Raw genomic sequence first — 14,710 nt, forward strand, 5'->3', positions numbered from 1 at the left:
CCACCAGTGTACATGTTAAACAGCAGGCTGTTTGTGGCCCAGCTCAAATCACTTCATTAGAGATGCAATACAAATAGCATTATGTAAGCTCCAGTAACTAAGCAGAAGCACCTCTCCCCCTAAAAGCTGCTGAGTACATGCACACATCATATAAACATGTGCTGTTTCTAACAGTAACTTGCAAATAGTGAATGTTTATGGGATAAGTCATCATCATCATCATCAGCCTGATTATACCCACTGCAGGGCGAAGGCCTCTCCCATATTTCTCCACTTAATCCGGTTCTGTGCTAGCTGCATCCACTTGACCCCTGCGAACTTCTTAATCTCATCCGCCCACCTAACTTTCTGCCGCCCCCTGCTACGCTTTCCTTCCCTTGGAATCCAGTTTGTTGCCCTCAGCGACCATCGGTTATCCTCTCTTCGCACTACATGTCCTGCCCATGTCCATTTCTTCTTCTTAATTTCCACTAGAATGTCGGTAACTTGAGTTATTTCTCTGACCCAATTTGCACGCTTCCTATCTCTTAATGTTACCCCTACCATTTTTCGTTCCATAGCCCTCTGGGTTGTCCTCAACTTAAGTAGAACTCTCTTGGTTAGCCTCCATGTTTCAGCCCCATAGGTGAGTACAGGCAAGACGCAACTGTTGTACACTTTCCTCTTGAGCAATACCGGTAAGCTGCTAGTCATAATCTGCGAGTGCTTGCCAAATGCGCTCCATCCCAATCTTATTCTTCTTGTTATTTCCTTATCATGGTCTGGATCTGCGGTTACCACCTGTCCTAAGTAGACATATTCGCCTACTACTTCCAGTATTTCGATACCTAATGTAAACTGCTGTTCCTTCCCGAGGCTGTTGAACATTACTTTAGTCTTCTGCATATTGATTTTCTAGCCAACCTTTCTACTTTTTCTGTCTAGGTCATCAATATGGGATATGGGATAAGTGTCACATGGCATATCCAAGTGCATGCACATGAGAAATAACATGAAATACCAAACGTCTTTATTTCTAAAGATGGCATGCAATAGATATGTGTCGTGTCTTGTACTCTTCTACATGGCCAGGCTAAAAAAGAGCATAAAAATACTATTGTTAGTTGCATCATTTCATAAATGCATTGTAAAAACAGTGGTGATATCCAGTGCGATAAAAATTAGCACATATAATTCACTAGGCAGAGATGAAAGCCTTCACTATATGACCATTCACTTACTTATAACACTAGTTTATACCCTCTACATGGCTTGAAGGCATATATGAATATTGTACCAATAACTATAGTTGGGACTATGCTATTCTCTACACCAGGAGTGTACTATTAGCAGACAATGAGAGAAATGAATTCATGATAATAATGCCTGACCAAAGCACATGCATCACAGCTTAGATAAAGTGAATCAAGAACATGGCTAATAGATTTTGCAAAATCAATGTAAAGAGTATCAATCTACAATAAAAAATTCACATGAAAAACTTGTGTTGAATTTTTTTGCACAAGCAGGATGGAAGCTACGGACAGAAAAAAGAAATAAGTTAAAATCATGACGGGAAGAGTCATGTAGATAGATAACATCCTGAAATTGTCCATGCAAAATGCATGTTAGAAAAAATACAACTGAGGGATCTGAACAGCTCTAGGCATTAATGAGACCACTTTGCAAAGCTTCAAAAAGTCAGAGGGAAAAAAATAGTGGCTGAAAATTAAAATTTGGCTAACATATTATAGCCCTTTTAAGCAGCTCAGGTTTAAATAACAGCACATAATGCATGAGCTCGCATTAAATTCATGAGTTCGTAGATACAATGAGAAGTAATAATTGCCAGCATCCAAGAAAACGAGACCTAGGCAGTAAGTAATCATGTAAAGCTAGTTCAGTCCATGAGCACATAAAAATTAGGTATTCATTTAAGAGCTTGGCAGTCAGATGGAAGTTAGAAACTAAAATGATTAGTGAAAAAATGCAAATGAGTGAATACCAGCGATTAGCAGATCCAAGAATTTTGAGACTTACGTCAAATGTTGGATAGCATGTCCTGATGAAAGAATTTTCTTTCAGAGCATTACAGTGAAAACTTTATTTTTTAAAGCATATGCAATATTCTTGTCATTAAAAGCATGACTTTCACTTCATGGAAAAGCTGCCTGATTATCTAACAAATTTCTGGCAGATAAGACCTCATTGCATCACACTAAATGCAAATTGGGGCGCATATATACTAAGTGGCATTTTATTCCTGAAGGACTATTCGTAACACTAACTACTGCAGTTAACTGAGACCAACAGAAGTTGCACTAGTGTTATTCCTCAAATAATGTGCTTGAAGCTCACAAAATGCTTTGTGGTCACAACATTGGCATGGGAGTGGAAAGATTGAATGGCATTGTATTAAGGCCTCTGAAGCCTTGGCATTCAACCTTGTCTCGATTAGGTCTGGCTGTGAGGCAAGAACAAGGTCAACAGAGTTCATGCCCCGAGTTGGCAAGCAACCTTTTCTGCAGTTTCAAACAAGGCCTTAGTACAGCAATGACAGCAGTCACACATGCCCATCTGAGGAGGCTAATGTTTGTTCACAGAAAACACATTTATCCCCAGTATTAATTATACCAAAAGCTTACATTATTTGTTGCCAAGGTTTAGCTTTGGCACCAGCCAGAATTGTAGGCTTTGTACAAAGGTTCTTTTTTTCAGGAATGTACCATCTCATATTTTTTTGCCTAGTCATGTTCATACAGTCTGCTGTTGATGCACTTCCCCATTTGTACAGTGTGTATACAACCGCAGCTCAAACAAATGCTGCGCCCAACCTAGTTAAGTTTGTGTGCTTCACCCAGAAGCAAGATTCAGAAGGGGCGACCAAGGTCAAGGGACAGCTTTGCGCGGGCTGATTTATGACGGTCGCACAGGCAACTGCTTCTCGGAAGTGAGCTCAGAACACATGGCAGCGGGCGACGCCACCAGTTCTCCGTCCTGTGCCGCCAGAGAAGCAGGGCAGTGCAGTTAGAGCACACAGCGTAAGCGCAGTGGTTGTGGGTTCAGCGCCGCTAACTGCTATGTCTCCCGGTTCGAGTGGAGATGGCGCAGGGGCCATAAATCCTGAAATGCGGCATAACACGGGCCCGGGGAGAACGCGCGGCAGAGGGAGCCGCTGTTGACATGCCTTCCCGGGAAGACGCCTGTACGTCACTTTGAATCCACCGCCCGCGCGCAACTGACCAAGGGCAGGGATTGGAATGTTTGGGCCTGAGGTTTGCATGTGTGTGTTTTCGGAAGTGTAACCGTTGACGCCGTTCGTCTTTGCGACTGCTTGGCGCCTGTTGCGTGGGAAGATTTTGGAGAGGGAGAAATCGCAGATGTATGTGTTTGTGTGCGCAACCACTCGCCGCTTAGTGCGTGCTTTTTGTTTGTATTACTTAACACGCATAGTAGAGGGGTATATGCGGCATAGCAATTGGCCAGCCCATTTCGAAGGACTGCATGTTATTGGCCACAGAGTGAATAGTCATTGATTGGTCAACGGACTAAACTCGAATTTTGGGGTAACGCTAAAGAAGGAGCGTTGGACAGTTGGGCTCGGAGGAGAATGGGGCTCGGAGCAGAGCTCGGTTGAGACGAGAGTCGAGGGCAGATGGGCGGTTCGAGGAGAGAGGCTAGGCTGACAGAGGTCTCAAGGGACTCCAGCCTAAATTGTAGCAGGAGGCCAAGGCCTGATTCTGCGAGCCTTTGACCTCCGGTCGTTCACTCAGTTGCAGTTAGCCCTCTATGTTTGATGTCGCATCTGACGACATTACTGTGTGTATGTTGATGTGAAAAGTGTAAATAAACGTGTACAGTCCGAGAAGGGAAGTCGTCATCTTTGCACTGCAACGTGTCGCTAAGGCGTAATTCTGTCTCCTCAACGGTAGGGTCGTGCAACTTCTTTCTCGTCACTGGTTGCCTCTCAGCGGGTTAAACGCGATTGTTACCGAGAAGTGTGTCTGAACACAACCTAAAGATAACATACACTCACTAAAGGGAGGAAATGATTGCGTTGAAAATAATTAAATAGTGTTAGCGTTGTCATGCTGTTTTCTCGTGGCTGTGTTCACGACTGGTTTTCTGGCTATTAGAAGTTAAACACATCACATGATGCAACCTAAAGGGGAACACCTCCCAGGAAAGATATTGGTAGCTTATTTTAATGTTACAATTTAAAAACTCAAATTCAAAAAAATAATTACGAACACAGTATTCGAACATAAATGTTACTCGCTAAGTGCTCAGGTTAGTAATGCGTATCCGTTGCGCCACTGAGGCAATGAGTACAGCAGGCTTTAAGCGCTCTTATACATTTTTACAATATTTCCGGTATCTGTCGCCAGGTGACGCTGCTCAGAGGACCCTACCGTTGAGAGAATGGAATCACGCGTCGCTAAGCCACGGACGCAGCGGTGGTCACGAACACCACTCGGCACGAATGAAGGCAGTAGAACAAACAGCAAGAAACACCTGCTGTACAGGGAAGCCCATCGATTCCCCACGCCTTCGCCCGAACTGTTTAACTGAAGCAGTCGGCAGGATCGGCCCAGCGACTTCCTGCGGAGTGGCGAGAGATCGACGACTCCTCGGACTGATGTATACGGAGGGTGGCACACTACCTCGGTAAGCCAAGGCTGACCAAGGTCGGGGTGCCTCCTAAACCGACGCTACCGGCCTAGAGAGGCAGCTGCGGAGAGAGACTCCAGCGAGGCTGTGCGGATCCAGCGTAGCAAAAAAGGGCACCAAGACTGACTATTCGAGTGGCGACGACCGATGCTGAGCCTGACGTGCTGATGGTGTCCAGGCATTCGACGGACCGAAAGCAGTGACCGCACGGCAACCCAGTGCGACGGTCTGACACTAGCTGTATACAGGTGGGTCCTTGTCCTGTTTTCTCCGGATTCACCGTGGTCGTAACTCGGTCAGAGCCAAAAGTCTACAGACAGCTCTGATGGCGTGGGCAGAGCTCCGGCACAACAGCTTCCGATAAGCGGGGGCAGACCTTGAGCAGTATCATTACTGGCGATCATGATCAAAGTTCTAGTAGTGTGTCGGTAACCGCGGATCTTGACAGAGATCTAACATCAGGAGGAAACAACGCAGCTGTCAGACTGTGAGAAAAAGAGCTGGAGATTGAAGCTCTGAAACTCCAGGTGGAGTTAGAGAGATTAAAGAATCAAGGCAGGCGAGGCACTCGATCTGGATTGGGTCGATATGCAGAAGGTTTACGTGCTATTCTCACACCAATGCCAGAGAGAGACGAGTTGGCTCCAGCATGGTTCTGAAGAGCGGAAAGTATGCTTCAAAGTTGCGAGATTCCCGATGAGGTATGCGGCTCAATAATTGTCCCAATCTTAAACGAGAAAAGCTGCATGCTGATAGCAAATAGGGCAGTAAGCGGAAGGCAGTCCTACGAGGAAGTGCGTGATTATATTCTGGGGAGTTAAAGCTCACACCTGAGGAATATAAGCGCAGGTTATACGCTTGTCGGAAAGGCAGCGAAACATGGGGACAGTTTGTCACGAAACTAGAAGGTTTGCTTGATTACTACCTGCGTAGTAGAGACGTAACAAGCTTGGAAGATCTGCGGGTGCTACTGATTGCAGATCGCATTAAACAGCTAATGCAGGAGGACATGCGCACCTATGTCTTACAGCATGAGACAGGGGAATGGCTAAAACCGGAGGGTGTTGCCAAGTTAGCACAGGGATACGAGGAAAGCACAGCCTCCAAACGCCTAAATTCTCTAAAGGTTTCTGAAGCGATTAAGGTTGATTCACGCAGCCGGCGGGACCCCGTAGGAGAAGGAAGGTTCCATGGGATCGATGGGAAGCCGTCTTTTAGGTGCTTCACCTGCGGTGAGATGGGTCACTACCAATGACAGACAGTGCAACCAAACAAGGCCTAAAGCAATAGTGGGTGGGCAACGCGCCAAGGACTCCGTACCGGTAAAGCTGACTGCCAGAGTTGCATAGGATGTGAACGAGTGCGGGACATCGCCGACAGACACCATTTCTACGTCCAAATTAACTTGGGTTGTGCTCACGTCTGCAGGGCACCCATTTACGGCTTGTTTGGTCTCAGGGGCTGACATTACCATCCTGAGAAGGGATGTCATCCCGGCTGAGGCGGACATTCAGGGTGCAGGTAAAGTTCGCCTTAAAGGAGCATTTGGTAAGACAGTTCCAGCCGATTTGATGTATGTCCCACTGAGCCTGTCTGCTAATGACGAGGGCATAGCCCCTCAGCTTATGACACTGTGCGCAGTAACAGACCATTTAACGGAAGGGATAGTTGCGCTTCTAACCCCAGACGTGTTTGATGAGCTGAGGAAAATGCAGAGACAAGCCATTGAGCTAGTCGTGCGCATTGTGCAGGCAGAAGAGGCCGCCCGTGAAGCGGTTGATGAGAGCTTGCGTCCTAGAGAGGTAGCCGAAGACCAGGTGATAGGAAGCGGCCCTACAAGTGTTCAGGACGAAGCGTTGGCACCAGAATCGTCGGTGCCGAACGGGGAGCAATGCACGGACACATTCGCGAAAGAGCAGAGAGAAGGGCCTCTTAGCATACTGCAAAAGACGTGAACCGGAGCTTGGGAGGCCCAGACATGGTTGAATAACGTTGCATCGGCGCATTTGACCGAGCTCCGAGAGAGAATGGCTGAAGCAGCCCGTGCTGGAGATCAATGAGGTGAGCAAATGCGACAGTTATGCACTGATAGGTACAACCTCAGGGCTAGGCGGAAATCATTTGGGGTGGGCATACAGGTACTGATCCAGGAAACAGGACAAGTTGCATAAATGCAGCCCAAATGGATCGGACCTGCCGAAGTGAAACAGCAGGTGAGGCCAGACAGCTATATCATCCAGCTCCCGGGAGACGCAGAAAAATGGGTGCACGCAAATCGCCTCAGGAGGTACTACGCTCGTGCGAATAACGTCGGCGTGGTCTTTGAATTAGACGAAGAATTTGGCGAGATTGAAACAACCCCGCAATTTAGTGAAAATGGGAGGACAGTGGCTGCACTGCTAGAGGGAAACACGCACTTGTCAAACCGACAGTTGACGGAGCTAGATCACCTGCTGAGACGGTACCGCAGTACATTTTCTGAAAGGCCGGGAAGGTGTAACGTCGGTGAGCACAAAATCATCTTGCTTTAAGGAGCAAAAGCTACCACGGCGTACCCCTATCGCATGCCGATAGCACTCAGAGGAGAGGTAGAACGGCAGGTGGAGCAAGTGAAAGAATGGGGATTCATATATCCCGTAGAAACATAGCTTCGCACATCTGGTTGTGTGTGTTGCTAAAAAGGATGGCACAGTAAAAATGTGCATTGACTACCATCACCTGAACGCTGTTACTGAAGCAGATAGCTTCCCGATGGGAAAAACCAGTGAGCTGCTTTTTTGAGGTAGCCAGGGCCCGATACATCTCCATTCTAGATATGAGAGGTTACTGGCAAATCGCGATTGAACCAGGCTCTCAGAAGCATACCGCATTTGCGACCACCAGTGGTCTTTACGTGTGGAGAGCGATGCCGTACGGACTTCGTAACTCGGCGGCAACATTTCAGAGGATCACGAACGAGATCCTGCGAAAGCACCGAGACTATTATTGCGCCTACATAGATGATGTAGCCATCTACTCTGAGACTTGGAAGCTACATAAGCAGCACATTGAAGCAGTTGTTGCCATGATAGCATCGGTGGGGCTAACGATTAACCCGGGAAAATGCCGCCTGGCCCAGTCTAAAGTCAGGTACCTTGGGCATGTGATCGGATCTGGCACACACTCTCCAGATCCAGAGAGAGTGAGTGCTGTAGCAGAGCTTAAGAGTCCCTCAACGAAAAGGGAACTACGTAGTGCTTTGGGCCTCTTCAACTACTACCGGGAGTACATACCATCTTACTCCGAAGTTGTACGCCCTCTGACCAATCTCACGAACCGAAGCGCTCCGAACAATCTTCCATGGAGCGCGGATGCTGAAAGAGCCTTTAACAATGTAAAGGTTGCATTGAAGGCAATCCCGACATTAGGTGCCCCATAGACAGATAAGGCGTTCGTTCTAACTACTGATGCCTTGGAAAAAGGGGTAGGTGCATGTCTGAGTCAGGAGCTGGATGGTTCTGAGAAATCCATCGCCTTCCTCAGTAAAAAGCTAACGCCGCAACAGGCGAAGTGGTCTGCTATTGAGCGTGAGGCCTTTGCAATTGTGTGGATGCTGAGCCGCTTTGACACATGGCTTTTTGGTACTAAGATCAAAGTGGTCACGGACCATATTCAGCTGACTTATCTGACCCAGTCCACACCCTCCAGTGCGCGCCTAACTCGTTGGGTTCTAGTGCTGCAAAAATATGATCTGGAGTTTTCACACATCAAAGGATCGCTTAATTGGTGTGCCGATGCCCTGTCTAGACTAGAGAGTGGTATCTAGAGTGGACGGCTCAGGTCGCTCATCGGGGTGTTGGAAGTTGTAACAAGCCCCGTTGGCTTGTTGAGTATGGGGAAGATCGTGGTGACTGTGCTAGTTACCTAATATTGGTGAGTGTGACTGCCATGGTGGACCAAGGAACGCACAGGGCAGGGTCCTGCCTATACTTGAGCATTGAATAAGGACTGCTAGTTTGTCTGTGTGTATCAGTATCTGGCACTCCTATGTTCTATGTATGATGTGGTTTATGCGAGATACCTTGTATTGCTTTGTGTGGTGTTATGTATGCCAAGCTGTATCGCCTTGTATGGCGTATGGTTTAGTTACCGTTTGCGACCGTGCACACGGAGTATTGTCGTTCAGAGCGCGCAAGCCTCTGTACGGAGTGTTGCACTATTGGTTTGCATGCTGCGTTTGTTTTGTTTGGTGTACCCCACACCACAATGCCCCCCCTTCCCCCGTTAGAGTTTTATGTTAAGCGTACAGCAAGTGTACGCGCAACATTCTCGATGGGGAGAAGTTAGGTTTGTGGGCTTCACCCAGAAGCAAGATTCCGAAGGGGTGACCAAGGTCAAGGGACAGCTTTGCGCGGGCTGATTTATGACGGTCGCGCAGGCAACCGTTTCTCGGAAGTGAGCCCAGAACACATGGCAGCGGGCGACGCCACCGGCTCTCCGTCCCGTGCCGCGAGGAAGGCAGGGCAGTGCAGTTAGAGCGCACAGCGTAAGCGCAGTGGTTGTGGGTTCGGCGCTAACTGCTATGTCTCCCGGTTCGAGTGGAGAGGGCGCGGGGGCCATAAATCCCGAAACGCGGCATAACACAGGCCTAGGGAGAACACGCAGCAGAGGGAGCCGCTGTTGAAATGCCTTCCCGGGAAGACGCCTGTACGTCCCTTTGAATCCGCCACCCGTGCGCAACCAACCAAGGGCAGGGATCGGAATGTTTGGGCCTGAAGTTTGAATGTGTGTGTTTATGTGTGTTTTCGGAAGCATAACCTTCAACGCTGTTCGTCTTTGCGACTGCTTGGTGCCTCTTGCGTGGGAGGATTTTGGAGAGGGAGAAATCGCAGATGTATGTGTTTGTGTGCGCAACCCCTCGCCGCTTAGTGCGTGCTTTGTATTACTTAACATGCATAGGAGAGGGGTATGTGGCACAGCGATTGGCCAGCCCATTTTGAAGGACTGCATGTTATTGGCCACAGAGTGAACAGTCGTTGATTGGTCAACAAACTAAACTCGAATTTTGGGGTAACACTAAAGAAGGAGCGTTGGACAGTTGGGCTCGGAGGAGAATGGGGCTCGGAGCAGAGTTCGGTTGAGACGAGAGTCCAGGGCAGATGGGTGGTTCGAGGAGGGAGGCTAGGCTGACAGAGGTCTCAAGGGACTCCAGCCTAAATTGTAGCAGGAGGCCAAGGCCCGATTCTGCTAGCCTCTGACCTCCGGTCGTTCACTCAGTTGCAGATGTTTGATGTCGCATCCGATGACATTATTGTAAATACGTTGATGTAAAAAGTGTAAATAAACGTGTACAGTCCGAGAAGGGAAGTCGTCATCTCCGCACCGCAATGTGTCGCTGAGCCACGAACGCAGCGGAGGTCACCAACACCACTCGGCACGAATGAAGGCAGTAGAAGAAACAGCAAGAAACACCTGCTGTACAGGGAAGCCCATTGATTCCCCACGCCTTCGCCCGAACTGTTTAACTAACCTTAGTGGTGTATTTCAACCTACCATTTTTCTTTTGTCATATATCTCGTTTCTTGGTCAAAATGGGACAGATTACCAGCAGTTTAGTAGTTGAGGAAAGCACCTTCACAATATATCTGTTGCACATTTTCATATTGTGGGAAATTTGATGAGATAGAGATTTATTTCATTCACTGTCTTCAGACTGCGAGACTCAGATCTGGTTGATTTCTTTTACCCTTTGGAGAAGACATGCTGCAACACGGCAAATGACGTTTGAGCGTAATCTTTCTTGAGAAGAAGTTCAAGCTGGCTTTCAAAGCTTATTCAAGGAATGTGAACAAAAAGCAATCTGCATGACAGCTTCCTTTAAAAGCTGATAAAATGTGGAACAATGTCTGCCAAAAGGAAGTTTATCCTGGTCTTACCAGAAAACACATCTGCAATGTCAGTATGTCTACAGCAGAAGGTATAAGAAACCAACAAGGCGGGCCCAATGCATCTGTAAGACGTGTGGAAAATCAGTTGCCTCCCCTTTCTCCATCACCGATCACTACCACCCGTTACCGTCATGACAGCGCCGGCTGGGAGAGGAGGTAAATACCTCCCCTAGGAGAAGGAGATCCAGCGATGGGTGCACCACCAAGATGTCTATGCGGGTTCCCACGAGAAGGCGAAACAGAGCTTCTGGATCCAGCCGGCAACAAGTGGCCCCGGACCCTGACAAACTTTGGGCTATCCTGGAATTCCCAGTGCTGAACGATGTAAAGGTTGTGTGTCGTTTTCTCGGCACGGTGGGCTACTATCGCCAATTCATTCCCAACTGCATCTGCTACAATCCCCTCTAACAAAAATGTTAAGGAATGCAGCCCCGTGGGAATGGGAAGAGCAGCAGTCGAGTTTTTGTCAACTCTCGCAAGCCATCGCCGACACCGCATCACTGAAACTCCCCGACCTAAATAGGCCCTTTTTGATCCAGACAGATGCCTGAGATTTCGGAGTGGGCGCAGTGCTTCTCCAAAAGGAGGAAAAGAAACTGTGCCCATGGTGTTCGCCAGCCGCGCTGTCACCAGAGGAGCACAACTACTCAGTGACAGAGAAGGAATGCCTCGCTATCATCTCCGCACTCCAAAATTCGAGATGTACGTGGAAGGTACAAGGTTCATGGTCGAAACCGATCACGCTGACCCACCTACACGAGCCGAGCAGCCGGCTCGCGTGCTGGGCACTGAGGCTACAGCGCTTCGGTTTCGAGGTGCACTACCGGAAAGGAGCCACAAACGTGGTTGCACACGCTATCGTGCGTGCCGATGAATGACTCATCCCCAGCCATGAGAGAGGTGCGGCACCTTTTCCGCTCGTCGGGAAAGGAAGGCAAAAGGCAAAATTCCTGCCTCCTGAGCATGGGCATTTCGCGACAGGGAGAATGCCAATCGCAATTGCATTCAGCAGGAAAGAGCTTATCAAAGTTCAACAGGAAGACTCATATTGTCGTGAGATGGTTGCCAGTCTCCACAAAGAATGCAGTAGGCGCGAGCTCTATTACAGCTGGTTATGCTGCGAGTGAGCTGGAGAGCTTCCTGTTTCACGCTGATGGAGCTTTGCAGAAATACGTACCTGGCAATAAACACTGAAATGAGTGCTTCAGAGCTGTGACCCCCAGCCAACTGAGGTATGCTGCTTTGCAGTGCTACCACAATGCAGACGGTCATGGAAGTGCACCAAAGACATGAAAGAAACTTCGCTACCTGGCCAGGGTTGAAGGCTGATATACGTAAATACGTACGGACCTCCCACGTTTGAAAAGGAAAGCCGCAACGTGAAAAACCGCCTTGCCTGCTCCAACCAATCGTGAGCACAAAGCAATGAGGAACTGTGGCGTGCGATCTGATCGAACTGCTGCCGCGCAGCAAAAGAGGGCACAAATTTGTATTAGTGGTGACGTGGAACTTCAACGAAATCGCTGAACTCTACCCACTCCGAAATGCCACAACGAAAGAGATCCTGACGAAGCTCTCAGGATTGTTCTGCCACTACGGGTTTCCGGAGGCTGATCACTGACAACGCCTCATACTTCACAGCGAAAGATTTTCATATGTGTGCCACCATGGGCGTACAGCAGCAGCGAATGACGTGTTATCATCCGCAAAATGTGACCGAACACTGCAATCATGATGTGAAGCCACTACTCAGGGCATACGCCCGAAAGCACGACTGGGATGAGCACCACGACGCGATCATCTTTGCACTGCAAACAGGCGAGAATCTCTCCACAGGCTTCATGCCTGCCTTCCTGATGTTTGGGAGGGAACTAAATATGCCAGCTGAACCCATTTTGACCAAAAGGCGGGATGCTTCGTCAGGTGAAACAGCAACAGCCGACTAAGCGCGGCGCATGCGTGATCGCTTGCAAAAGGCAGTGAGCGAGGACAGCCAAAATCGCGCTAAAGCTAGGGCTAGTCAGAAGGCTGCTTATGATTGTGCGCATCAGAAAGTGAAATTCCAGGTGGGAGACTGTTCTAAAGTGTAGCCAAGTGCAGAGCAATGCGAGCACAGGGTTCGCAGCTGGCATTGTGCCTAAATAAATTCAGCCATTCATAGTTGCTGAGAAGCTCTTGCAGCTGAACTACAATCTGAATGATCCGAACACGGGTTGAATCGGCAAGCCCATCCAAGTCGGGGAGCTAAAGCAATACTTCCAAGGGGCAGTGGCTGAAAGAACGGCGCCGCCATCCCCGCTAAATCACAAGGAAAGTTCAGTGCCTCCACCTATCCCCAAGGCTTGCCCGTACAACACCCTTTCTAGGTGAAGACTACCATGACGGGGGTGGGGAGGGAGGAAAAGTGGACGGTGGCGAAGACACCACCAAGCTAAGCTGTTCCCCCTCTCCACCCGCTGCTGCGGGGACCTGGCCAAAAGGCAGGCAAATATTGGCTAGGAGCACAAAGGGAAAACTGATTGGGAATCCGAAGTGGGTTTCGCAGAAGGTGCTGCGAAGACGTGTCGTCTCCCAGTGACCTCGCAAATGCAGTCGCCACCGCAAGCATCGGGTAGTCAGCAGCAAGAACGCCGTGAGTGCCACCGACGGTCGCAGCTCTGGCTGCCACGACCCAAGTCGCCGCCACCCTGCCGTCATGAGGCAGCACCCAGAGACGGTTCTAGACAGCTGAAGGAGCAGCAGCTGCCGGCTGCAGCATCGCCTCATGAGCACCGGATCGCCAGGGACACTTCTCTCGAGATGAGCGTTTCGGATATTGCCGCCATGTTTCCAGCAAGTGGCGCGGGAACGTGTGTGCACATGTGGGTGACCGCGGCCGTCACAGCTGTGTGACTGCATGGAGATGCTGCCAGCATACCGACGAGCGGTGCCATGTGGAATACATATGATTTTCGTCGACCCTTCTACATTGTGCTCTGATCATCACTAGGTTTGAAGCATGGGACTTAATTCGAGCTCACGGTAGATAGAGCAGCTGGGGAGCAGTGAACGGAAAGATTACAATGCCACCAACGCTCCAGGCTCTGGATGTCGCAAAGCCGGCGTGGTAGCGCTCACAACTGCGACAGGGAAGCAAGTGTATAGAAGACTGGACTACCCTCCCATCCCATATAGCCACCCGGGCAGCGGTGTTGGAACGTTGGATGCAAGACAACAAGGCAGCAAGGAAATCATTGTCGGCATGACATTCGGTCTTTAGGGAGGACTGTAGCGATCGTGGAGAACCATGCATCCCTCTGAAACACCGAGCGCCACGGAGAACGAAAGGGACAAAAGTACAATCAAACCTTGATATAACACGCATATAACAAATTATTGAATATATCGAACCCTTCCGAAATATTTTTGTCAAACACAGGTACTTTTACCTTCCATTAGCGAACAAGGTTCGGCATAAAATGGATATAACGAACGAGCGATGCCAAGCACTACCTCACTTTAATAGAAGGAGGCAGGCTTCATTGCACTACAAGTGTGTTGTGCGACGCAGCAAACGTTCAGGACTACCTCACAGGCGCTGACAGCGCCACGTTGGCACTGAGAGTTGACAGCCAAAGAAAACGCTCGCATCTCACAATCGCTGACAGCACCACTTCAGCAGTGGCAGAATCGATTGTTGTTTTTGCACTTTTGCCTTTCTGCGTCTTATGCGTTTTAGTGTTAGCAGCGGCGTTGCGGCGTGGCCATCGCAGTGTTCGGTGGAGGCCTGCGTCGGTCGTTGTGTCGAGTGTGGTGCGCGGGTGTCTGTAGTGCTGTGATAGCGGTGAACGTGAAAAAAGGAGCAGCACTGATGTCGAAGACGAACCTTGAGATAAAATCGGGGCCTTCAAGGCAGTTTACAAGAGACTGATTAACACTCTTCTCGGGAAGCTTCGCATGAAGCAGGACTTGAAGATCGACTTGCTCGGAGCATTAAAGCGGCATGCGACAGCGTGAAAGGCGAAACGACTGCCAACTGCTTTCGGCACGCAGGTTTTGTTCCAGCAGAGGCCCATGCATCAAGTGATGATGGTGACAATCCCGACAAAGCAGAAGCAGAGCTCCGCAAGCTCGATGAGCCCTGGAACGATTTT

General features: G+C 49.2%; 1 long non-coding RNA gene across 2 annotated transcripts in view; it reads right to left on the reverse strand.

Moving 5' to 3' along the window:
- Nucleotides 1-992: 992 nt before the first annotated feature.
- The window catches only part of LOC146182835 (uncharacterized), a 42,495-nt gene continuing 28,777 nt past the window's right edge, over nucleotides 993-14,710 (reverse strand). For both annotated transcript variants that reach the window (XR_014708399.1, XR_014708398.1), the window contains exon 5: nucleotides 993-1,072. This is a non-coding gene — a long non-coding RNA (uncharacterized LOC146182835). The remainder of the gene's footprint in view (nucleotides 1,073-14,710) is intronic.

This window comes from Amblyomma maculatum, chromosome 7 (genome assembly GCF_055883805.1).
Source record: "Amblyomma maculatum isolate TAMU_Amacu chromosome 7, ASM5588380v1, whole genome shotgun sequence".
In the NCBI taxonomy this organism is placed as follows: domain Eukaryota; kingdom Metazoa; phylum Arthropoda; class Arachnida; order Ixodida; family Ixodidae; genus Amblyomma; species Amblyomma maculatum.